Source organism: Aulostomus chinensis, chromosome 13, assembly GCF_037954235.1.
Source record: "Aulostomus chinensis isolate RoL2024-O1b breed Wild chromosome 13, RoL_Achi_v1.0, whole genome shotgun sequence".
Taxonomy (NCBI): Eukaryota; Metazoa; Chordata; class Actinopteri; order Syngnathiformes; family Aulostomidae; genus Aulostomus; species Aulostomus chinensis.
In genome coordinates, this window is record NC_141332.1 from 21,038,875 (window position 1) to 21,065,417 (window position 26,543).

The window sequence follows — 26,543 nt, forward strand, 5'->3', positions numbered from 1 at the left end:
ACCACATCTGGTAACCAAAACCACAATGTTACTGCAAAGTGTTTTTAAGCCTAAACATACTTTACCTGTGGTGTCAAAACAGAATTGTGCCAGAGTGAAGCCTTTAAAAGTTATTTGATTTTGCTTTCTTTCTTTCTTTCTTTCTTTTTTTTAATCACAGCCAATTCTGGTGTTTCCTATGCAGGCAACTTCAAACAAGTTAAGTATGTTTGATGCAGTTTTGTTGTTTTTTTTACCACTCAAAACCGGTTGATAGAAACTCATCTATTTTCTTAATTTCAACATTTTCAAAGTTCACACAAAAAAATTTGGGTCCAATGAAATTGAAACACTACTACTGACAGTTCGATGGAATTAATCAAAGTACATCGTCTAAGCTGTCACAGGATTACATTTTCACACCAAAGGCTACATGTATATATAAAGATGGATGATATCCATCTATCGACCTATCTGTGTGTGTGTGTGTCCTGACAGAGGTTCAAGGACACTCTGCTTCACTGACAATTAAACTCCTCTTCAGTCTTTATTGCTTACTGTAATGCCTCCCCACACAAAGTGACAGCATGATGTTCCTTTTGTATTTTGAACACAACAAACAGCGCTGGTTTCATCATCATCATCATAAAGCACCGCCACAATAAATAATTACTGTACATATCAGAGTTTTTTCACGGAGGCCTGGAGGTTTGATTCTTTTATCTATCCAACACATACATACTGATGTATTGCCTCAATAAACACAGTAATACAAAAGCCCGTAATGTTTTATACCTAAAAGAAAAAAAAAAAACTAATTTAGTAGAGCTTAATTTAAAAAGGAAACAAAGAGTTTGTTTTTTCAATTGCCTAGTTCTGAGTACTCTCAGATTAATGGCTATAATAAAAAGCATATATAAACAGAAACATTGTCTTGCATACTGGTGAAAGTACACTGCTGTGACTTCTGCTGATCCCAGGCTACTTGGCAGTGACTACAACTTTTGCCTATTTGAAGTGTCAGTTTATATAGTGTATGATGAGGGCCGTGGGGTATTGTAGCGTTGTGATATTTGAATCAACACAGCAGTCACTTTGTTAACAGCCTTTTAACACTCCCCTGCTACACTTTATGGGTTTCTGTCCCCCTCAGGTGTCTGTATAATGAGAAAGGGTTGTTCATTTGATATGAACTCACTCCAGCAAATGATTACACGGGCTGGCATATTGATACTGCATTGACTGTGGCTTGACAGGCCATCATCAAAAAGACTGTCAACATCTATTGTAACGGCTAATGAATCCTATACATATGAGTGTGATTTGCACTGTGATGGCAGAAATAGTGCAGCATTTGTTCTCACATCAGTTGATGATGTGCATGTTGTGTTATTGATGGGGAAAAATGCCCTGCAGACACAGGTGAGTATCATGAATATCGAGCAGAAAACACTGTCAGTTCTTTTCAGAACTCTTTTTTTTTTTTTTTTTTTTTTTAAGTTACTTAGTAGGGCCGGCATGGCTCAGAGGTAGAGTGGCCATTTAGCAAATGAAGAGTCGCTGGTTCGATTCTCACTTCCCCCGGTGACCATGTCCAAGTATACTTGTATACTGAGCCCCGAATTGCTCCTGATGGCCCTGCAACGGACTGGTGACCCATCCAGGGTGAACCCCGCCTCTCGTCCAATGTCAGCTGGGATAGGCTCCAGCCCCCCGTGACCCTTAACGGATAAGCAGTATAGAAAATGGATGGATGGATGGAAGTTGTTTAGTTCTATTGACCCAAACACCGGTTCTGGTTCGTTGAAGACATGGTGTCACTTCCAAATGACTTCCGACCTTGGTTCAACCCAACCGCCAATGTGCTCTGACAGTTCACACCCTAAACGGGTTGAGGCTCATCAACTGACTCAGACCGCAGCAAAGGAACTACAGGTCTGAATGCACCCTCACTTGCATTGTTCGGTAGAATCACCTGTGTGTTGCAATGCTGCTGATGTGTCCACATATTTTAGTCAGAACTCTGCCCTTGTCTCAAAGCTTTATATGAGGGTTGTTCCTCTCTACCTCATCATCTCCCTTTACTCTCCATTTAATCATAAATTGTCTCACTTTTCCTCTCTTCTTTCCATCAGTGTCTCCTCTCTCCTGTCAATGTATGCAGCTTTCAGTCAGCGCTCCAGTCAACCATGCTAGCTATTCTGTAAAGGTCAACCATTAAGACAATAATAGCAACCTTGCTTCTAGCGGGTTTAATAGCTAAAGCAGCTGACCATAGCTTCATCCCTCATGACTCTTACTTTGTTTGAGGAGTGTCCAGGTGGTGTATCACTCTTGAGTGATGATGATGGACTGCTGAGAACGATGGGTGACTGTCTGATAGACCGTCTGAAGGTTATGCCCCGTTGTTATTTTATTCATCGTGTAGAAGCTCCCGTGTAAAAAAGCAGGTCAGGCTGTCAAGTTTCTCCGTCAAGTTTGATGACGCATGACAGTTTGTGACACGCCTGTCTCTGCCGATGAACACTTGTGAACAAAATGTGTCGCTGTTGCAAAGTGCCACTCACGGTTTCAGTCCAACCTTGTTTTTTTTTTTTTTTTTTTAAATGCGGCATGCAAGACAGATTGAAACCTTGAGCGGTTGAACGAAGACATTCTTCTTTTAAATTGCCGTTTAGGAATTGTCTGCTTTATTATAAACATTATTTATATGTTATCGTGAAGAATGGCTGCCATTTCTGAAATATCTGTCATAGATTGTGGTTGGACGGTTGATCTTGAGTTTGTGAATGTTTGAAGGTTGTGATCCAAGGTTGGCAGGGTTTTAAATGCCTGCACACGGTAATGCATTTTACCCAACACCCAAACCAGTGAGTAAAATGTTATTTTCTACTCATTTCCTTCAAAAAAAAAATACTGCAAAACGTGTCACCTTTCTCTTCAAGCCACAAGGAAAAAGTAAAATGTGTGGTGGTCTGCACAAAAAAATACAACCACAACATAAACAAAAATAATGCATACATGTTTCTAATATTTGTATTATCTTGCATGAGCAAACTTCACTATTCAATGTCACAACAACAAAAGGACAAATAAAGGGAAATGTCAAGGTTAAGGACCCTTTTTCCTGGAAAAAAATACTGCCAAGGGTGCAAAAATGTTGAGCAACGACTTCAATCCTCTGTCATTCTTTTATGGTATATTGCTTCTCTTGGGGTTCTGGGTTATCTCCCAGGAAACCTGAAAATATACTTCGAAATGTAGGGGATAACTAGCATCAAAAAACAGACGCGCACAAATGCCCCTCAGGAACATATCAATGTGCCTCCTCTTCTAAAATATTGCCTCTGGTGGACTTGACGTGAGCCGAAACCACCCCCCCCCCTCCACCCCGCCTTGTTGAAAGATGCCACTATATTCAGGGATTTAATCACCTGACCAAAATAGAGCTAATTTCCACGTGTTGAGCCCAAAACTTCTGGAATGTGGGTTTTTTCCTCCTTAATAACCCGTTCATTCTCAACGTTCTGTATTTACTTTGGCCGCACAAAGAAAACCTCAAAGAAAAGGTCACTTGGTGAAATCTCGCTGATTGCAGGAGACGACTGGATAATGATTTAATTGGTCTTGTGAAAAGAGCTGCAATTTCTCTTATTGTTAAATGAACTGCATAATTTAGTCATTAGTTGGGAGCAGATCCACTACACTGCAGCTTCTGTGGTCCCAGTGCTAAGAGATGGAGGTGAGAGATGCTTTCCATGGCTACTCATTGAGCCCCACCCACCACATGCGTACAGGGCTGGGGGGTGTGGCAGGTCCTTTATGGAGCTCCAGTGGGCTCTGAGGCTGGAGTGGACCAATATTAGGATAGATATGTGTACTGAATGGATCAAACGACTATCCGTCTATTGTATTGCCAGGTTTTCTTGTTGAGAGCACAATGACCACCGAGGCAACAGCGACTTTTCCCAAGGTCTCCTCTCCCCTTCAGCATCGCTCAGCTGTCTTACCTTCAGATTGACAGTAAAAGATGGGACATTTTCCAGCTGACACTTCTCCAAGGCATCTTGCTCTTACCCAGTGACACCTTATAAAAATGATTTATGTTGCTCTCACCTCTGATGGTATTGATGAGAGTCTCTTCACAAAGACACGGACTGTACTTAAGATTGACTTTGTAGATATTCTGATTCCAATTGGAATAACTCACTCTGATTTGTTCATGTTTTTAGGGAAAGCTTGTAACGCGGCTGAAGGTTACAGACCACAACAACATTTTGACTGATGTATTTCTCTGTAAAAGTACATAGGACAGGCATGATTCTTCTATACATCCCCAGTCTCACGAGGAAAGACAGGTTTCACTTTGCTGCCCCACTGAGGTAAATTGCTGCTTGCTGACACAGGGGCTTGAACCTGTGATATTGTTTCTCCAATGCGCCCACTCATCCAGCCATCCTGCTGTAAAAGGGTTGGGGTTACAAGAAATGCAGGACTGAATCACTGCACAAAGACAAAAATTGCTGCTTCTACGAAGATTAATTGAACAAGTTTGAACTTTTGTTTCCTAGCCTGGTTTGGGAAGCCATAACGTGTCAGGTCAGACGGTTTTTAGCTGGTAGAAATCTTTGACAGAAGCTCTTTTACTATATTTGATTCTCGCAAGCGGACATTAGCAACCGCAATAAAAGAGGTCTGTTGTACTTGAAGAGCTTTGTTGGCTGTTTTCACTGTTGGTTTGGCATCTGTCTTATTTTTATGCTGATTGCCTCTCTTGCTGCAGTGCATCCACGTAGATTCCTGCAGAGAACTCAAGCAAAATGCTGCACATCTTGTTGTTCTCACTGGAAAATGAAACAATTCAAGATAGTTGTGACAAGGCTGCAGTTAAGGTTTTAGAATACATTAAATAATTAAAAACATCAATAACTAAAAACAGCTGCGAATGTCCCCACATCTTGCTCCAGATTTGTCAGCAAATGTCCCTATGCCTCACTAAAAAAACACCAGGTTTCATTGCAGAAAAAAACAATGTCTCATTCCTGGCTCACGATTATAAGGGTTAGAAACAAACTAGTGCATTTACATAGGTATAAGAGTGAGCCTGAACAGCCTGCATGATTGTATCGCATCATTGCTCTGCCATCAACACAAGCATATGTTCAAGGCAAGGAACAACCGCAGCTGCTTAAAATTCAGACAAATAAAATGCTGACATTTGCTTATAAAATCATTTTATTGGTAGTCAGAGAGAATTCTGGGGCAGCGACTGCCAGTCTGAGTTTTTAAGGATACTTTGGTCTCAGTGATGCTGACTCAGTGTTTGCTTGCCTCTGCCTTGGTTTCAGTGTTATTTAAATTAATGATAACACACATCTGCATTCAAGATTTGTGGGTGACAAAGGCTAGAAACATTAACATCTAAATGTAAAAAACATGTTATATATACATGCATTTTTTTGAGTTACATAAATGTTTGATCGGATTGGTGGTGGAGCAGCATGTCCAGAGTTGAACAGAGAAAACCCAAATAAGCTCCTTCAAACAAAAAAGCAGAAATCTTGGCTGCAGTGGAACTCTTTCAGAGCCTCAGCACCATCAATACTGCATATCTGCTGCTGTCTGTGGGCCGGAGACCTCAGATAATGATCGAATCAAACTATCGAATTTCATCATTTGATACTTTTATGTGAACTGAGCCGATAACATTATGCTGCTAGCTGTGATATAATGATATAATGTTATCATTTTTATGATGTTTACTGTGTGTTTACATCTGATATGGATGGATCAAGAACGTTAACTATCGTCAATCAATGGAAATGCGCTAATTTTATGATCTTGATTTCTATTTCTCCATTAGACGTACATAAACAAAATTAAAAATTCAGTTTCAGGCCCATGTAGGATGTGAAGGAAATCAAAAGGCAGCTAACATCCATCGTCTTCTGCTTGTTCCTGTGAAGGGTCGGGGGAGGCTGGAGCCTATCCCAGCGGGCACAGGCGAGAGGCGGGGTTCACCCCGGACAGGTCGCCAGTCCATCGCAGGGCCAACATATAGCCAGTCAGCCTCGTCCTCTCTTGATGTCTTTGGACTGTGGGAGGAAGCTGGAGCACTGGAGAGAACCCACACAGGAACAGGGAGAACATGCAGACTCACACAGAAAGATCCCGCGCCCGAGCCGGGACTCGAACCCCGAACCTTCTTGCTGTGAGGCGACAGTGCTGAACACTGCACCACCGTGCCACCTGCAACTAACATGAAAGCTGATATTCACTCTGCTCTCCATGATATTTCAATAAGCACAAGTGGCTGCTTTCTATTTGAATAATGAATTTCATTCCACCATCGCTGCTGATTTCTTTGCCATGTGGAATTATAAGATAATGGCAGGTCTTAGTCTCTTTCAGCTCTTCCACAGAAATGGATAATATCTATCTTTAGAATTGATTTTACGCTCATGATATCTGCTAAGCCAGTGAGTTCAACCACAGTGAGTACAATAATGACTTTTTAATTAGCGATCATGTTTGATTAAACTGTTGAATGGTTCTGATGACACAAGCTCTGTTTTCTTGCAAACCTTTGCGAAATACATCCACATGGAAAATTCTTTTTTTTTTAATCTTCAGGATTAATGATAGAGAACCAAACACGAGTTTACTGCTCTAAGAGATTCCCATCGAAACATAACCATAATCTGTGAAATTGGGAAAAGCAGTTCGCTGACATTTACACGTGACTAATTTGCCACAGGATACAAAAGATAACCTAGATAACTTTGTGAGGGCAAATATGTGCAAATGTTTAATGTCAGCACCTTTACATGTTGTGTCTCTGCATGTGGAGCGGACAGATTTTGTGGAGATTTCTTGATTGTTGCCGTGCACCAGTTTGGAGGTGATTATCTGGCGCGGACAGATCCAGTGAGAAGAAAGCATTCAGGGAGCACACAGACCTCCACCAAGGTCACAAACAAAAATATGACCGAGGTGTTTTCCAGTCGCTGAAACTTCCTTCCATTTCGCACGGAAGCAAGGAATTTGAAATTTGTTTGACGTGTCCAGAAACACCCCCCTAATAGCTAAATCCTGATCACGTCTTAGAATGGAATCCAGAATCTACAGTTTGATCCAGAACACCATCAAAAGTTAAAATCTCCTTCCTTATTACGCATCTTTCCATCAAATTGAATCAAAATCGGCATTTTTGTTTCTGAGATACAGTATCGCTCAGAAATGTGTCTCTTTATCTTAAGTTAAATTGGTCCAGAAACTTAAAACCAGGTCAATTTTAGCATCAATATCTTACTGTTCAAGACATGTATGACCACTGGCAGCAGCCTGGGGTCTTCATACCAGGGACTTCTAGCTTTTCACTTCTGTGTTATATTTCCCTCCAGGCTCTTTCCTTTTTTCTTTTGCCTTTCTGTGTATAAAGGAGATATGTAAAGCCTCAGGATAAGCAAAGGTTGTTTTTTTTTCCCCCCATTCAAGTTGAGCTCTTTTTTCACACAAGAAGATGCTAAGTGTCATTCACATAGCCCCAGGCGAATAATTTCAGAATAAAGTTCAGTCTAATTGCTGTCTCTCAGAGGAGGCAAATCAGCACACATCTTTAGAAAAACATCTAAAGTTGACATTTTTCAAATAATAATCTTGAAGATTTTCATTTAAACAGATGTCTTTTAAGTCACCGTCTGTCACTAAACGCTGTAGCATCCTGTTTATGGCCCACCGATGAAAGCATTACTGAGTGAAGGAGCTGGGCATGGGTATTAAAAGTCAGTGCTAACGCAAAGCAAATATTCCTTCAGCTGCAGCTTCACATTAAAACTTAACTCATGTAAACACTTTATTATTTGTGATTGACAGTAAATGCATTGTATTTTCAGTTAGCACACTGTTAATTAAAAATGCATCTACACAAGACAACAGCTCTTTTCTGTAATTCTCGGCAGCGATCAGTTGTAGGGAGTAATGGGCCAAGAAGGAGCTGCCACAGTAGGGGTTTGATGAACAGCTGCAGGCCAGTTATTACTGTGCTGTGGTGCCAGCTTGCCTTGAACCGCGCTGAAGCAGGATTGTCCCCCTTCCCCAGCGCGCTCGGGCCTGGCCTGCGGACGTCATCTCTGAGCTGCACTACAAGCCTGATATTCAGTTACATTTCATCACAGCAGCACGATGAGGCAGGTGTGAAAGTCTCCCTCTGTGTCAGGCTCAGCTGTGCATGCTTTAACACACTCTGGTCCAAGAGATTTGCAAACCCAAATTGAAGGCCAGTTCCTTGATTTGACTGTTATTGAAACTGCAGTCTTGCAGTGCTCTGATTTGTTTCACTACAGAGGAAAACTGGGGCTGAGCATCATTTCAGCGACTACCTGGGATTCCCAGATCCACAGACTTCAGTAGGCAGAGGTCTGCTCTTCATCTGGTATCTCAGCGTGTCTGCAGACGCGGGGCTTGCACTTGTGCACCTGATACAGCTTTGTGATGTTAAAGGAGTGGAGAGTAAACAAAGACATAAATCAGCATAAAAAGTTACACTGTATTACACACAAGCAAGCATTGTTTTCTAAAAAAAAATAAAAAAAATCCCTGATGCATATAGAATGTGAGTGCAGTATGTGTTTCTTCAGTCCTCTTAAGTCTTGCTGCCGTTTATTTGCAGACACAAGTCAGAGAGTCAGGCTTTAAAAGCACTGGCCTTTTTCAACGCAAATAACACACGACTTTGAAGAGAGCATCTTATCTTCAAAGTGACGACAGGGAGCGAGGGGAGGAGGGAAGAGGGAAACAAAGAGAGAAAATAGATAAATATCTCTGACCGTGCATGTGTGTGTGTGTGTATATATAAATATCTTCTCCCCAGACACCCACTCACAAACAGGAGAGCAATCCTAGTGGACAATCTGGAGCTGTTTGAAATGAGATACAGTCAGCGAGAGTATCCTACCACTCGACTCCTCCTTCCATGAACGAGGCTAAAGGATGTGTTCAGTCGTGCACCTCAGGCTTTCTAGCACGATGTGCTCGTTGTTGAAACACGGAAAATATCGCATCTCGCTCCTCATTATTTTGAACATTCACAATGTGTTTAACAAGTACAACCTGGGCTATTGTTGTGTTTCGTTTCCCACATAACCCAGAATCAACAGCCCATTCACTCTATTGTCCTTTGTTTTGCTCTCTGAAGGTTTGAATGCCTGAATGACAAGACGGTAAAGTACTTTTTCTCTCTATCGTGGGTCTCTGACGGATTGTTTTGACTGACAGTCCTCTTTGGCACATTTTTTGACAGCCATTATTCTTCTGACTTTATTTTCTGGCTGTTTAAAGTTTTGCTTTGTCCCTTTTCAGATCCCTTTTTACTTTGTGAGTGTGAGAGAGAGAGAGAAATAAGGGTTTATGTTTGGATGTTCTAATGCTTTTTTTGCCTTCGTGGCTGAGCGAATGACTCACTAGATGTTGAGATAAACGGCACTGAACACTTTGCTCCGCTGCATCATAGATGATCTAGGATGAATCACACCAGGGAATTTTTCAGCTGCCATCATTAAGTTAACTAACTTTGCCCACGCATGAAATAGTTCTTCAGTTTTAGCTGTAGAAACTTGCATGACTGCTGATTTACTACATGTTTTTTTTTTTTTATATATAAATTGTTCCAATATTTAAGCTGTACTACCTGCTATTGGAGTGAGAATATTTCTCCTTGATTACAGAAACACAGGAGATTCTTCCAATTACCTTTTCAGTGGGAGTTCATCTAGTCAGTGTTATTGCAATAACTTGCGTGTCTATCATTGTTTAATTCAATATTTTCTCCTACAGAGTTGTGGTTTATTTAAAAGGTATCCAAAAAAAAGCATTTTTTTTAAATGCTTTTCTCCAAGATTGGATTGGTATTTGATGTACCATATGTTTGAGCGATGACTCGCAGGAATTTTTTATTGACTATAAATAAATCCATTTTTCACTTGTCCATCATCTGTAAATGGAGGATAAAGAAAAGAAAACCAAGAGAGAGAACTCACAGGGAGGGTTCAAATCATGTCAACTGACTAATTCGCCAGTGAAATAAAGGTTGGTCGATATCTGATTCGGGGTGCGTAAGCTGCTTGTTTCTCAGATGTGAGTCTATTGCTCAGAGGAACACACTTTCCCACAATCCCACAAACATGCAGTCACTGCTAGGGACAGACAGGCGAGGCAGCATGACTAGTCAGCAGGAACAGTTCATAATCCCAGCTCGTCCAAGGGGAGCTGGAGGACAGCAGGGGGACAAGCTGTGAGTGACAGTAGCAGAAAGTGGCTGTCTTTGTTAAACCGCCTGCTGTTCCTGTTGCTCAGTGTCATCCTTCTGTCAGGGTGGATGCTGACCAGCTTTGGGACCTCAGGGCTCCCCCACTTAATTACTAAACATCTCTGTGACCTGATAATCACGTAGAAGTCGGAGAACAGGCCACTGTGCACACATCTGCTCCACTGCTCTTCTTCAGCGGCAATAGTGTGTGAATCTTTGAATGAATGCGTGTATTGAAGGGTTTTCCTAGTCAGCCGATCTAAGATGTCTGTAATTGGTTTAATACTGTGGGCAAAAATTGAAATAACCTTAATAACTTAATAACTTCAAGGCCCCTTTTTTTAAAATGCGTCCATCTAAGAGAAACTAATGAAAATATCCAGACTAACTTCCTCCATTTTTAATAGTTTATGGAATCGACCCCCTGTCTGACTAACTCATCTTGTACTACACTGTGTCTTCAAAAAGCAAATTAATGTTGTTTTTTTTAAAATTGGGACCCACAGTTGGCTGGCACATCAATACTGACTGCTTTCTGTTCTAAATTAGTGCTGCGGCAGCGTGTTGGAACATGTTATACCCTCCACGTCAGTGAGCTGACCATGAGCAGCAGGACTCCAGCTCATTACTCAAAGCACCCCACGACAAAACGACGTGCGTCCACAAAACAAGGAGTTAATAGGAGTTGTAAACACCGCGGACATCAGAGAAGCGGTCTAATCAGCTGATCTGAGCCTGCTGGGAGGATTTTACTGCAGAAAGGTAGCCATGGCGACGATAACTGCTTAGACTTTTTTTTTTTTTTTTTTTTTTACTGAAGGAGATGAGCTACATCTCTCACTTATATACCCTTCTCCCTTTTCATTTGTGGAGTTCATGGTAGAGGACGACTGAAAGTAGGGATTAATCCTTTGAGTTGTGTTGTGTTGCGCAGAATCTTTCTCCATACGTTGCTAACAAGCAGCTGTGGAACTCATGAGCGATTTTGGACGCAGGGACACATTTTAAAAATTTTGTCTTTTGACTGAAAGACTTTAAATGTTATTACCTCCACGTTTATACCCTAAGAGACACGAGACTCTGCTGAACACAGTGATATTTATTATGAATTGTTTGTGGATTTAAAAAAAAAAATTCTGAAAATAACGCAGCCTTTAAAAAGTCCCCTCTTCAACTTAGTCTCTCTTAAATTTTGGAGTCTACGGGGCAGTTTGAGGCCATTCCTCTCACGAGGAAGGTCGAGGAGAAAAATGTGTCTTTATTTACATTGTGTGAGAGAAGACATAAATCCGAGGATATTGTGTGTGTGTGTGTGTGTGTGTGTGTGTGTGGGGTCTGCTGTTCTGACATCTTTTCTGCTAAGTTATTATATTTCAGTTGCCTAATGTTTTTTTTTTCCCGTCCCTTTTTCTGTTTTTCTTGCAATCACAGTGGTGACTATTGTTTTTATTCATTGTTGGTCCTTTAATTGAGTTTTGTCTTCTTTTCAAGGTTCAAGTTAAGCCATAAAACAACTGCGACAGGGTAACACAAAGCCCAGGGTTGATTGGGTTTGAACAAAAAGAAAAGACCGATGCTTCACTAGATTACATTTTCCTGCTTTTTTCTTTTTTTCAAATACTTCTTTTGTATGTCATGTGTGTCAAAAAGACTTCTGCAAACTGGATACACTTGTTCATCCTGGCTCTGCTCTTCAGGTGTGCTTCCTCTCTCCGCCAAATACATTTTAGCAACTGAGACACCCTGGATGATGAGACTGAGATCGATTTCTGGGTCACATGTAGGAGGACGGAGGAGAGAGAAGACCAGGTGGTACAAAACGGGGAAATTAAATAAACCTTGAATGAAGAATGCCATCTTCAGTGGAGCTCCCACTCCATAATTTAGATACATTTATCTTCCAAAAAAAAAAAAGAAGTTCAGGAATAACGATTATTTTTTTATTATTTGATAACAGAATGGTTGAAAGTGACAGTGGAGGCTGGAGCCTCAGTGACGATTTAAATATTTTGGTTTATTAAAATGACAGGAACACCACAGGCGACAGCGACTGAAAATCAAAATACACATTTTTTTTTAAATGTCATTAATTTTCTGATCAAGTAATAATTTGTCAATTGATTTGCTCTGGGATTGTGTATAAAACTCACAAAGCCTCATTTAAAACACTGGCTGGAAACATTCTGGAGCTACACAACCATGTAACTCACTCAGAAACATTAACATGCGTTCTTGTCTAGACTTTTAATTTTTACGGTGTTGGCCTCTTTTTCTTTTTTTTTTAATACTTACTGTTTTATTTTGTAGTTCTCTTCTCATCTGTTGTTGCGCTTCCTCCCTTGGCTTGGTTTTCCCGCTCTTTTTGACTGTTTGCTCCGCCCTCACGTGGCTCAGGTGCGTCTCATTAGTGAGTAGTCATCACCTGGTGCCGTTTTCTTTCTTCTAGTTGCTGGGATGTCTTGGGTTGCTCTGAAAGATTTCTTGAGTGGACTTTCATACTTCTAAATTCCTTTTGTTGTGTTTTGTTTTGTTTTATTTTATTTGTATTTATTTGATTTGTTTAACTTGTCGATGGATTTACTGAGTTCTGACCCTGGACTATCAGTGGACCCCCCCTTGCTCACCGCTCCTCCTCTGTGCTGTTGCTACTCTCAGGTTTGAACAAATACATCTTTCAGATTATTGCTTTCTGTGCGACCCTACCTCTTGATTTTATTTTTGTGATTCCAACTTAAAATACTCAAGGGGTAAAGAAAGCACACACACACACACACACACACACACCTCTTCAGGAAAAAAAGATGACTCAGCTCAATGTCCCTAATTTATTTCGGCCTTGTCACATAATCAGCCTGGCATCCTTGAAGTTGCAATCTTTAGGCAAACACTAGAAACTAATGTCTTTGTCATCAACATAATCGGCACTTAGGATGATTATTTATCGGGCTATTATTGTGCCGCTCTGTATCTCTATTCTGTATGAAGCCTCTAAGATGTTGACACAGTACCTCACAACAGCCCCCGCACAAATCCCATCCAGCACTGTGGTTGCTCTGACAGCTGAAGTGTTCTACGCGTGACTTCTAAGCCATCGCGGATGTCAGCACTGTTCGTAGTCTCGCGCATCTCTAGAGCCAAAGTTTGAATTGGACTTGGAAAGACTGAATGAGTATCACAGTAGCTGCTACAACCAGCTGGGTATTACTTAGACAAGAGCCCGCTGATGGATGATTAAAGCTTTTAAAAGAATCCTCCTCCTTTATAAGAGAGACTTTCAGGATACTTAGTAATCCGTCATGTGAAGCGTTGGCCTGTATGAAGTAGTTTACAGTGAAAAGCCGCAACTTCCCGGACTTGTTTTCATGTTAAAAAACAACCAACCAACCAAACAGACCTCCTTTGCATGCCAGCCTTCCCCCTGTCATCCTATCTGCATGCAGCCATGCGTCGCTCCGAGCAGTGCTGTATTGTCAGAGCATGGAGCTTTTCACCTGAGCTACAGGCACCCATCAAAACAAACCAAAACAAATTATTTCTTACACTGAAAAAGATATAAAATAAAACCTCAACTAATCCCAGGATGGTCCCAAAACACGGCCGTTTGCAGGTTCTGGGTGATTCTTGTGTGCATTTTTTTTGTCTCTGCAAATATATTTGGATTAAGATCTGGCAGTGCATGCTTGAGTGGCGCAAGTGAAAGACGAAGTGTGTTGAGTGCATCTTTATTTTGCAAAGACTTCTCTTGCCATCCATATTTCTGAGATTTAAAAAAAACAAATCAATCCAGATTGAAATGCGTTACAATCACTGTCGTTATCTGTCTTCCAAGTGTTGCAAGTGACATTTGTGTATTTTGATGAGATTTCTTACGATTTAAACCATCATCTGGCTGCAGAAAAAAAATAAGAGAACTTGGTGATTTACGGGCTGAATATTCAGCTTGACAGTAAAGTGGTGAAGAATATCTCACTGCCAGAATGTTGTTTAATAATGTGGGAGCTTTTGAAGTTTGTGTAGATCAACAGACTAATCACATTTTCCTGTGTTTGAGGATTCATCCAGTAAACAACGGCCGTCACGCATGAATGTTTTATCATTCCCTCATATTTGTTATCACCACACTGTAATGAGAGGAAAATTCGACGTGACATGCTGATCTTAAATTAGATGCATGCGCCAGACAGGAAATACGCCAATAAACCCATAGGGGGGCAGGCAACTTGCATGTATATGCAAAACACGAAGTGTCAGACAACAAGAGTCGGAAGTGAGCGAGAGACGTTCCATCTAAGACCAGAAAAACAAAAGGAAGCATTTCCATTTCATTTTGTCGTGTTTAAATGCCACATCTGTTTTTTTTTTTTTTTTCATGTTCCACCAAACACGATGGTATCAGTATACCAAAGCTCTACCACACATACTCAGGCTACTGTGAGCTGATTTTGAAGCGGGGGGTGTGTGTAAACCAGCAGCAGCTTGGCCCACTCTCCAAAATTAAGAGTTGCACTTTATGGAAAGCTTCTGCGGCTCTTGACACGGCGTGACATCACGTCGCATGTGTCTGAATGTTGACGCCGGTTCAACTTTCTTTCGGCTGCAGCGCTGTGGCCGTGAACCCTAAAACGCACGATTATATCCATATCGAAATGAGAGGGACTGGTTTCGTCACGGTTCCGGATTTGGTCTGAATTTAGCCTGAGTGTTGTTTGACCCGTGGCGGGGGGGGGGGGGGGATTTGTGCATCACATTATTGGATTGAATGGGATGGGGTTTTTTTGTGTTTGTTTTTTTTTTTTTTTTCATCAAGGAAGCGGAACTGATTTGGAGATGTTGGATTAACAGCACGCACGTCTTTTTATCCATCTGCTCAGCAGCAGTACACTAAAGATGACTAGAAATGGTAAAAGTGTAAACATTTATTATTCTTAAAAATGATTGACATTTTCTTATTTTCATAAAGGAAATTTCTTTTTCATTTTATTTTTTTTCAAAACCCAAAATGCAAGCTGCTCTCTTAAATTGCGATCTTACCGATGGGAAGTGCTGAATGGCACTTGTGTTTTTGAAGGGAACAATTTAACATCAGATCTGCGTGCACATGTTTCATGCGTGGGGCTCTTTGTGCTTTAGGATGATACCTCAGTAATGGCTGCTTTTATTAAGGCTGATTAGATTAATTGCAGGGGCTGAAGGCACACTTGCTGGCACAAACCCTTGACTGCTGGAGGAGAAAGGATCACTTAATGGTGTCAATTCTTCCGTCATAATGAACTTTACACTAATGCTGATTGTCTGAAGTGCTGAGCTGGAGATTTATGTGGCTGTATGAGAACCCAGGGTTCTTTCCCTTATCTTACACACACACACATACACATCTAGAGATTCTGTGACACCCCCAGCCACTTCAGCCGCTTGAGAATCTCTGGCTCAGTTTCTGAACTCGTGCTGCGCCCCATTAATGCTAAACAAGGATTTTTGATCCCCTCATCTGAAATTCACTCGCAATATTAAAATGTGGTGTTTACATCCACAAGAGTATACACTTCCAGGACACTCAGAGTATTTGCATGGTATGCCTGCCTTCCAATGATTTTAGAAGAAGACATCCATTATAATGAAATGCGTCATGAATCAGTGTATTATGATGTTCTTAATCTAAATTTGAATGCAGAGCAAGGATCTGTGACAGATTATACTGCTGCCATTTGTTGCATCCTCCTAAGTTATCTTACTGACAAGATGGCTAACAAGTGTGCTCTTCAGATAATTGTTCTCCATTGGAAACGGGGTCAGCACAGGCCCAGACAGTGTTTGGTTTAAGGTTTCATTCATCGTTAACTATTTTAACTTGACTAACATTTATTGCGTGCACTAAATTCTACAACAGTTGTATTTGATGGTTACTTTGTTACGTGTGTTGCTTACATCATGCAGTCACACTACAATACCTAAAGTGGTGGGAAATCCAGTCGTGTGCTGCAAAGCCACTAGAGGGGATGCAGTATAATCACAACGCCATTTACATAAAGAAGAAAAGACTTCACAATGAGAAAATGTTGTGAAGATCTACATGCCCTTTGGCGTCTTCTCGGTTTTTTTTTTCCTCGTCTATGAAGAGAAGAGTTATGTATACGGTATAAGGGTAAACTGTGGATCTTCTACAACAAACTTCTAAGTATTTTATCCCCAATAGTTTTATGTTGCCCTAAGAAACTGATCAAAGCAGAGGAGAAAAGAAAATATAAAATATTAATTAACTGTTCTGTGTTGGGACGGGGGTTTCGCATCATGATTGACATGAAAACGCAGTATGTTGAAGAAAAGTTTTGTTTGTGTGTTAGTTGCATATTTTCCTCAGCGGAACCAGATGTTGCAACTAATTCGTGTGAGATTATGTAGCTCAGACTACAAGGTGGAGATGAGGGAGATTGTTGACTGACAATCGCAACAGTTCACGCTACCAAACACCACAAAGGCGGTAACGGTAATCACACATTCTTCATTTGTTCAGAGACTCTTCCATTCCGCCTTAATTCTTCAGATCAACCAGTTACGTACTTCAGGGGGAACTGGTGTGGGTGCTTGCTTTCCTTAGCTGCCTTCACATGCTGCACTCTCAGTTGAAATCATCATAGTTTGCACTTTGTCTGCACAATCTTAGTTTAGCTACATTGTGCTGATGTTCTTTCACTCGCCTCATTTTGCTGATGTTGTCAGGATGAGGCACGCACACGCAGTTAAGGTCAAAAAGCCGTCAACAACTCGCTGGCAGCTTTGCAATCCAGGCATTTTATTGTGCCCACTGTGTTCATTTATTTCCATGATTAAGAAAGCACGTGTAGAAAAATACAATTTTCATGTAAATGATCCCATGTCATGGGTTATCACTGTCGTTATGTCACAAAGTTTCTTATTTCATGTTTTTTTTTTTTTTGAAGAGAACCCCAAGTGTTTTGTGTTTTATTTCCTTTTCCGACTTTTATCACCCCTGTCATCAGCTTCCTATTTTTTTTTCTCCTTCTCCCTCCAACTTCCATCTCCCTTCAGAATAGTTTGGTACTGAAAATCTGCTCATTGTGAATGGAGTAGTCAATGGCCTCCCTCTCAACACAGAAGTTTACAGCCAACAGGCCTTAAAATGGCTTCATTTCCCATCACTCCCACCCCCCCGAGGGAGCGTTTAGTGGAGCTAAAGGCCAATCAGGAGAGTCCAAGAGATCAGTAAATCCTGGGTCTGAAATCAATCCTCAGAGCTCACAAGCTCATGTCTGTGGGGCACAAGGGGACTAAACCTCCCATCAACAAATTCATTTTGAACAGAGGTCCTTCACAAGCTCCAAAATCTTGTCAATATACGTTTGAAAATACAAGAAATAAGTTTCATGATAATGTACATGTTAACAATTCCAGGAACATCTTGTTTAATTGATTTGTGTCATAAAAAATCTGTCAATCCTGCAAGCAGGTCAAGCCCCCCCCCCCCCCCCCCCCCAATACATTGAGCTCTGAGCACAAGGTCCAGAATGTCTTGGAGGGAAGGAAAAGGATAAGAACATATGCAGGTTCCTACCTGTTGTTAATGTTAATTAATTCATCCTCCACTGACTGCTGGCTACAATAGTGCAAAGAAAATGTCAGTGGTTCTAATGCAATTGCCTGTGGGGTTCAGACCAATTTGATGGAAAATACTGTTAAGCAGAGGCTCCCAAAATCGAAATGAAAATTCATGACCAGAAGCTGGGAAATAGACTGAAATTCTCCCGCCACCTCAGGCGAAACACAGATTGACTTATTAGAACCTCAACAAGACAATCATTTTTATTTCTCTGTGTGGCTTATTGAAGTTGATTTTAATATTAAGAGGATTTTCTCTGTTGACAGGCTGAAACACCAACGATCACTGACTACAAGCAATTAGAATCAGATCATGAAATTAACTTTACAATTTCTGTCCGTGGAGAGTGGAATCAAAGGCCTCTCATCCAAGGGGCTTCTCGGTTCTGACTGACCTGTTATTTAACTTCTGCTGGGTCTTTATCAAGGTAATTGATACCACATGGTTCATTACTGCTTGTGTCGAGTAATGGAGTCCTCAGAGGACAAGCGTAAATGGCTTATGGTGTGTTTGGGGGTACATGGGAACAAATAGGTGGGAAGTGAGTGCTGTCGTAGAACCCCTCCTTCTTCTTCTGGTTACTGAGTGTTCTGCCGGTGCTGAAGAACGCAGGCATCCCATCAAGCACATTCTGGTCTAATCTGACACGTTAGCCGCTTGCAGCCAGTTACATCATTGGGAAGTGATGTGTAGGCCAGATGCAGCCCGAATGCAATGAGTCAGGCTTCACTTGGGTTATGGAATGGGCCGAGTAGGCCAGATGTGGCCCAGATGTTACTTGGGTATGCCATAGTGTATATGAGATGGATCCTGATTCAGCACCCTCATTCAAGAACAAATGTGGTCAACAAGAACTGAACTGAGAGAGGCTGCGAGCCGCATTTGGGCCGGGTCACCTGAAATCTTCCTGTTTCTCAGATAAAAAGCTGTGCCCTCCTCCTGTATGGTTTTACAAATGTACCATCACTTGATTCAACCTTCTCCGGATAAACTTGAACCACTGGACTGAGAATTGTCACGTACACAGTTCCTGACACTGCAGGAAATGCAAATTTTTAAAAAAAATTTAAAATGGTGTTTTCTTTGTCCGATCAAACCTGACATACATCACTACCAAAGTACAGTAACAGGGCTGTCTGCAATGCAAGGGTGACCAGATCCCACATTCAGGTGAAATCCTGCATCCCAGCTCACTCATCAGCCAGACTCAGACCTCAGAGGCTGATAACATACCAAGCATGGAATGCCGGCCTTCCTCATTATCGTTATCTCGTCCCTCTCACTCCTGTGTCATCTTCGGCATCAAAAGCCTGCCGCTTCATTCACTTCTGTGGAGCAGGTTTCTGTGTTTCCATGTTGTCTCACTCCAACTGTGAGGCCTTCCTCATCATTTCTTGTTGAATTGACTCTTTATAATTGCCATCTCATTCTTTTTGATCATGATCATCCCTCACCATTGGAAGGCTTCCTTTCTACATGCAACAACTTTTCTTTTTTTGAAGTGTTAGAAACCTTTCTCCAAGTTTACCTTGAGTTCTTCCTGAGAGGCTTTTCTGTCTTTGTCCGTGCTCTACGTCCAATGGGGCCAGATTTTCACATCTCCATCATTTCAGGGTCCTCTCTTTGAAAGGGCTCTTTCTCAGCTTATTCTTTGCTTCTCATTCTCTAAATCCTTTTTCATCTCTTATCTTACATCAGATGACCTGTCCCCTCTGGCTCTCTGGCAGTAGAATTCTGCACCGCGGAGGTCATGCAGCAACTAAACACGCCATTCTTACAGGTTGTGCTGCTGTCACTGCTCATATGGGTTCATCACTCATACGTTCAGTGCAGTTCAGTATTCCCTCTCCGGCATCAGGCTCAAGATGCATCATGGCGTCAGTTTTGCAAATACTCCTGAGTCTTCCAGGGTATTAAGCCTCACTCAGTGGGATCCTTGCCTCCATCCATGGCTCTCTTCAGAGGGATGACAGGGATTGGTGCAGTGTCATCTGTGAAATAGATTTATTCAACTCAGTGAGGTGGGACGTTATGCCAGCCAGATGTTTTATCAAAGTTCGGAACACGGCGGCATTCATCCGTCTTTATGTTTTAAGGAGGTGTTATGCAAGTTCCCCTGCCCTCTTACAGCAAAAGACTGTGTGGGGGAGCGGTCATTGCTCGGCCCTTCTGTGTCCCTGCACCTTTACCTTATTTAATGTGGGGTTGTGACCTGATGTATATTCCGAGTATTGGCGTAGCCTCCAGGACTCAGTCACGATGGTCCACTGGCTTCAGCTGAAGTAAATGCTGCTCTGGGAGGCTCAGGCCTGAGCAGGAGCCTCTTCAGTGCACAAAGACATGAATAAAAATCCTCATGACTTCACATGCATGTAAGGGAAGAAGCCAGTAGTGATGCACTTAGAGAACCAGAATCTGGTGCTGCATGATGTACCTAGTGTGTTTATTTATATCAGAAGGTTTGCTGTTCTTTGATTAGACTGACTCATAACAATAAAATGATAACCTGCAACATAATCTTCAATCAACAGTCTTAACTCCGAGCTACTGTGCAACTCCCACAGAGTTTAGTTAACGCTGAAGTGATTTCCTCTCTCTTAATGACTTATTCACTTTCTGAGTCACGTCCTGGTACAGAGTCAATCATTCATATGTCTCAGAAATAATTGTCTGGAACAGCATGGAACCACATGGTGAATTGGCCTTTGGACGAACTAAACTCAACTGGTGGACTGGTGAAAAGCTCCCGGAGGTCTCTGACTAATGCGTTTGGATTCATTATCAGCAGCTATCGGATCTTGCTTTAACCTTGACCCCATTATTACAATGTCCTCTGAAATCAGTAGCTTCAAAGTCAGGTGATTCAGTTAATGAGATACACAACTGAGAGATACTCCAGTCTCCCGGAGTGAATTATTTTTCACATTACTGGAAATGTCTGTAGTTTCTGACAGATGACGTGAGCAGGGAATGGGAATGATGAAATGAAAAGCAAATATCTGACACATCAAAAAACATCTAATAGATTCAAATAAACCCTTTTTAGAGATGACTGCTGGCGTAATATTGGAGGATTGTAAAGTTTGGGTTTGTTTTTGCTTCCCTCCCCTGTTTTACTGAGCTTTTACTTTTGACATTGTTTGAAAACCAAAGACACCGAGAAACGTTGTGGCTGGTTATATTGATCCACTTAGCTTGAGTATGAGAGAAATGTTTTTGGACAAGTCGGTGTGCATCAGCAACATCAAAATGAGTGAAATATTTGGCTCAAGCAAATGTAGGGCAAAAGGAATCCTCCGTGAAGTCAATCTATTGAATGGAGAAAACATTATTTTGCCTGCCAGCGTGAGGGGAAAGTTTACACAAAGAAGATGGGTATACTCATTAAATCTTTTGATAACTGCATTTTAAATCAAAGAGGCAGAGTTGTAATGTATTTGCTGCGGCTACAAATTTAATTGGTTTGTGCCGATGGAAAATGGTCTTTTAATAATTATTGTTAATGGAAAGCAGGGTAATAATTCACATTGGTGTACACTGGACTTGTGATAAATGGCATATTTGGCAAAATCCTGACAAAAGCACCTTGTCCTCTCTGCGTTGACTGCCTCTGAAGGTGAGGTACCCCAGGTGTCCTCAAGTAACCCAGAACTCCAAATTAAATGAGGAAACTCATTGTAAAACTGCATCCATCTCTTGTGTTCCTGGGAGGGTCCAACCAAAAGTGGTCCACGGGATGAAAATCGGTGATGGCAGGCCAAGGCTCATTACTGCACATGGGGAGCAGAGGCTGGCTCGTGTTGTTTGATCCAATAGAAAAGCTTCTGTTGCTCAGATTGCTGAAGAAGTGTGACTTGCTATCTGTGTTGGTATGGGCCGTGAAAGGTCAAGTTGAATGGGTTTCAAAGGCAGTACATTGCAGTCTGGTCCCAACTAATTGTAACGGCTCTCCAGAACAGCACAACTTCAAGCAGCATTCCAGACACACACATTATTGCCGAGTCCAAATGGCATCTGCCTCTCTAGCTCCAGCAACCTCTGCAGCACTGCATTGTTAACAAGTGGCTCAAACCATGAGAGGACTTTTTTTTTCTTTTTTTTTTTCAAACCTGATGCGTAACTGAACTATGAAGCAAAGAAAAGCAACAACGTAGCGTCCCCCACAAAGTCTGACTAATGCTGAGCTGGCATCTAATCAGATTTTTCAAAAATACACAAGAAATGGTGACTGGACTTATTGCAGAGAAAAGACACGAGCACCACAGAGGGAGAAATATTATAATAATATTCATCAGGAAACCAGTTCCAGGCTCTGTTGTGACTCTTCCAGTCCAAATTAACATCTCACTGCTGGCAGCATTGATAATCAATTGTCTTACTCTGCGTTTGTGTTCATATATGATGTGAATATCACTCCCCTTTTGTTCCTTCTGTTGTAAACCTGCTTTAAAATGATGGCAGAGTAGTAAACCTTTGTTTCACCGCTGCACTCATCCCACCGTATTATCTCTCCTGGGTGTGCTGCCACCCGCTCGCAGCAGAGCCAATGGGATTGTACGGAAACATTAACTTAGCAACACCATAACAATAAAGGTATTATCAGACCTCACCATGGCGAGGATGCTGTTGTTGCTTTGGGGGATTTTCTGGAGGAATATTAATTAGTAGATTGAAAGGCAGCGCACAACAGACCTGTTGCTATATGACAAGAACATTAGCGGGATGTTTTCCCTCATGTCAAAGCACATTTACACACTTCAAAGCTGGCAGGGCCCTAATTGGGACATTTGAATGTAAAGGGGCCAGGTTTGTAAAATGTTTATGGTTGGTATATTGTAATTAATGTACCAATAATGAATAGACATATTTGTAATCGTGTGGAAAATATGGCTTCCTTTTTTAAACTCAAAAATTATTTAGTGAAACCAACAAGAAGCTGAGAAATGAACTCTGGATTGAGAAGAATGAGCTGCTTGCTGGATGTATGATGCGTTCGTGTGGACTTTCAACTGTAGGTTTTTTTTTTCCGTGGGGATCTGAATCTATTTGCTTTGCTATGAAAGACTTAAGACTTGGCAGAGACCCGTGAGCCTGAGGTTTTGTGAGGCAGCTGATATGTGCATTTGCAGAAGGGTGGAGAATTCTCTGTGGTTTTATGCCTCAGAAATAATACCTGGATTTACTTTGCTTTGAGGCATCGTCTTATGTATACTGTCTTTTATTGTGTGTCAACATGAATTTGTTCAAGGGCCACGGGAAGAATAAGACGCCTTTTAAAGTTCCGTTCAGTTATTTTTCTTTGTGTACAGTAGTTGAAGAATCCACTTTCAATTACTACATGAATGATGTAAGTATAAATATGATTTTATACTGGAACATTTCCATGAAAACCACCATTTTGTTGCAACTGATACACGAGGATGAAGGGGAACTGATGTAAATACAGACAATGAGATGTCACATCCTATATTTCACATAATATTTCAAAAGGCCACAACCATCCCTTGTTGACTTTCAACCACTGATATTTGGGAAAAGAACCCCCCCCCCCCCCAGCTGCCCAGCTCTACCTTTAACCAACTTAAGACTCATCCAGAAGCTGTATTTCATAAAAGTGTGTGCTTTTTGAAAGTGTTTTAAGTGCTGCCAGAAATGCAGTGAGCTGGAGTATAATGGATCTAGAGGGAAGGAAAATTGCGTTTCTGCAGTGTTTCCTGGCCCGGATGCACGTTGACATTGGTTGAAACAATTTAATTGATATTCTCAATTGTGTTGTAGAGCATTTTTTTCCCCCATGTTTGTGGTGTCTGCACACCCACGTCTGAGGAGTTTGAAGAAGAAGACACTAGTCACTGAGACAGGAAGTGTCAAGAGTTCAGGACACTGGACCCTGAGTGGAAGTTGAAGAACCAACACGATGAAGGGGATTATATTCAGGATGCAGTGTTGCTGAAGTTTATACATTGGCCTGCTTTCCTGTACCTGGTTTATTCAGGTGTTTTTGCTGTGAGTCAACTCAGAATTGAGAATAAGTTCACACAGATCACACTACACTTTAGTCAAGAAGGACAGACAGATTATAGATTGTAAAGTACATATTTAAAGGGAGATTTCTCCATCAGACCATTGAAAATGGAACTCGTTTCATTTATGTTGACGTGCAGACTAGAAGTTTGGGGTTATATTCAGTCAAAGTTTGGTTTATGAGATATACTACAAGTAAGGTATATCTGCCTACATGTTTTGAGGTGGGAGCAAAATAGATTGGCTGGAAAGATCTGTGTGGGAGGACAGATGAGTAACAATGTTTCATCCCCCTCTGCTGCCCTCAAAGTACCCTTGAGCAAGTCGGTGAGCATCAGCACCGGAGCGTTTGTGCTCACAGAACCAAGCAGCTCCCAATGCGTCAGTGTTTGTATGTCTGGAGCCTTCCCTCCTCTGCATCTACTCCCCCAGGCAGTTATAATTAAGGATGAGTTCATTTGTAAGAAAAGGGTTTTAAAGCAGGCAAATGTATCCAGATGATGAGTGTGTGTTTGCATACATGTGTGGGCCTCAAGTCACCCTTGTCTGACTGTACAGCTGGAGCTCAGGGTGTTTACAGCGTGGTAACCCCCTTAAAGGGATTTCCCTTCTCCTCTACTTATTATGAAACATTATTCCTCCTCACGAAGCCCTCATGAGGCTGACTATGGATCCGTCATGATTGACTGAACACTTTCAGGAAAGTTTACATTTACCTGTAACTTAGTCACTTAAATGCTAGTTATTAACTGGACCATTAGACCAACGTAAGATCTTTGCAGTGTAACTTTGCTTTCTTGCAAAGTCTCAGTAGAGAATTGATACGAAAGGAAAACCCCGAGAGTAGCTGGTCATTTTAGTTTAGTATAACAGCTCTGCTCAGAATCCACCTACAAACTTTTTATTTTACACCTCTGTTCCACCTCACCGGCGCTGCGAACAGCTCACTCTGCCTCAGACCCAGTAAGGCAAGGTAGTCATAGCACTGAATCCACATCTGTGCTCATTCGAAACACTGACACTGTTATAGGTCTGTCCTCTGATGCAGAATACCGTGATACAGTATAAATTCATTCACGTTGGTTGCTTCTGTGTACACGAGCTTGGCATCCTGACTGCAAGCTCAAATTAACAGTGATATTGCAGAATCACTAAGAAAGAAGTGGCAATTGGCACCTCCATTAGAAGTCTCTAGAAATTATTTTCTCCTGGCAAAGAAACCATGTCAGCGGGTTAAAGGGACTTGTTTTGAAGACAATCGTTGAGCTCTGTTCGGTCTAGTCAGGTTTTTAATTTGTGTTTTTGTTTTTTTTGTTTTTTTGATTTTGGGCAAAGATTAGCTGGTCATTTCCAGCCCAGGCTAAGCTAAGCTAAGCTAACCACCAACTGGCTGGAGCTTCATACTGAATCAGCAGACGTGATGGTATCAGTCGATTTTGTTCCAGGCAAGATAATAAAGTGTACTCTCCATAATGTTGAGCTATTACTTTGAATAGATGGGGAGCCTTGGTCTGTACTCCTCCAGCTCCTATTGTGTAACTCATAGTCACATTGGGTCACCAGCTGTGTGTGTGTGTGCATGCGTGCGTGCATGTGGGCTTTTCACAGACGGGAGCCTTCGACGATAATGTTTTAGTAAGTAGATCCCCTTTGTTTAACATAGTGTGCTTGAAGTAAACACGTCAACATTCCCATAATCCCTTGAAGGCCTGGTTTCTTAAACTCATGTTCACAACCCCGCTGAGGCACAAGCAGACTTCTTTTGAAGAGTCGCTACCTCTGTGTCCCAAGAAAACAAACGCCACAGAAATAATACAACAATACGGTCGTCAATAAAATAAGTTGTGCAAGCTTGTTCCATTCACGTTTTAACACCTCTACAGTGTGTTTGCCTATAAATGCTTTTCCGATCTGACATTTTTAACTCTGCACTTGTTGATGTACTAAACTACTTAGAAACTGCTGAGGTGTGCTATTGCAGCATTTCTTAGAGGCGCTATTGTTTCCCAGGCGATAATTCCACAGCTCTGCTCTGAGAAATTAGTCCTCAAATTACCTTCAACTAATCTATGTTCACTTGCAAAATGTCATAAAGAGTATTAGACTTTGTCCGAGTTTTATTTCTGTGAGGAAATCCATTAAATTTTAATAATGATGATCTCACCATGGACAATTTGGCTCAAATTCCCTTCACCATCCTGATATAATCCAAAATATACTTGGTTTTGTCTGAAGAATTTTCAAGAACACGAATACATGTACTCATTCATTTTAATGATACATAAATATCATCATACATCTTTTCACTTTGTTTCATGCCATTTCATTTCTTTCAAGGCATTGTTTTATGCTCTATGCTGAAGCCACAATACCTGGCAACGAGTCGAGCAGTCCTGGCATACCTGCATTGAAGTTGGCTGCTTTAATTGACCACTTACTCGTTAAAAAAAAGCTCCAACTGTTAACAAACACAGGAAACTGATGCAAATCCTAACCAAGGCCACTCCCTGCACCGAGGACGCCAAACAAAGTTGTGGCTTCTACTTTTGAAAAACAGAAAATAGATTTGGCTCAGTGTTGAAGGGATGAATGACATGACTCACTCTGCCATAAAGCATC

At 41.4% G+C, this 26,543-nt stretch overlaps 2 long non-coding RNA genes across 2 annotated transcripts in view; both read left to right on the forward strand.

Moving 5' to 3' along the window:
* LOC147251393 (uncharacterized) overlaps window positions 1-6,463 on the forward strand; it is a 144,861-nt gene extending 138,398 nt beyond the window's left edge. The window contains exon 3 of the long non-coding RNA XR_015119065.1: window positions 5,946-6,463. This is a non-coding gene — a long non-coding RNA (uncharacterized LOC147251393). The remainder of the gene's footprint in view (window positions 1-5,945) is intronic.
* Window positions 6,464-12,532: 6,069 nt separating this feature from the next.
* Window positions 12,533-26,543, forward strand: part of LOC147251394 (uncharacterized) — a 43,378-nt gene continuing 29,367 nt past the window's right edge. The window contains exon 1 of the long non-coding RNA XR_015118938.1: window positions 12,533-12,940. This is a non-coding gene — a long non-coding RNA (uncharacterized LOC147251394). The remainder of the gene's footprint in view (window positions 12,941-26,543) is intronic.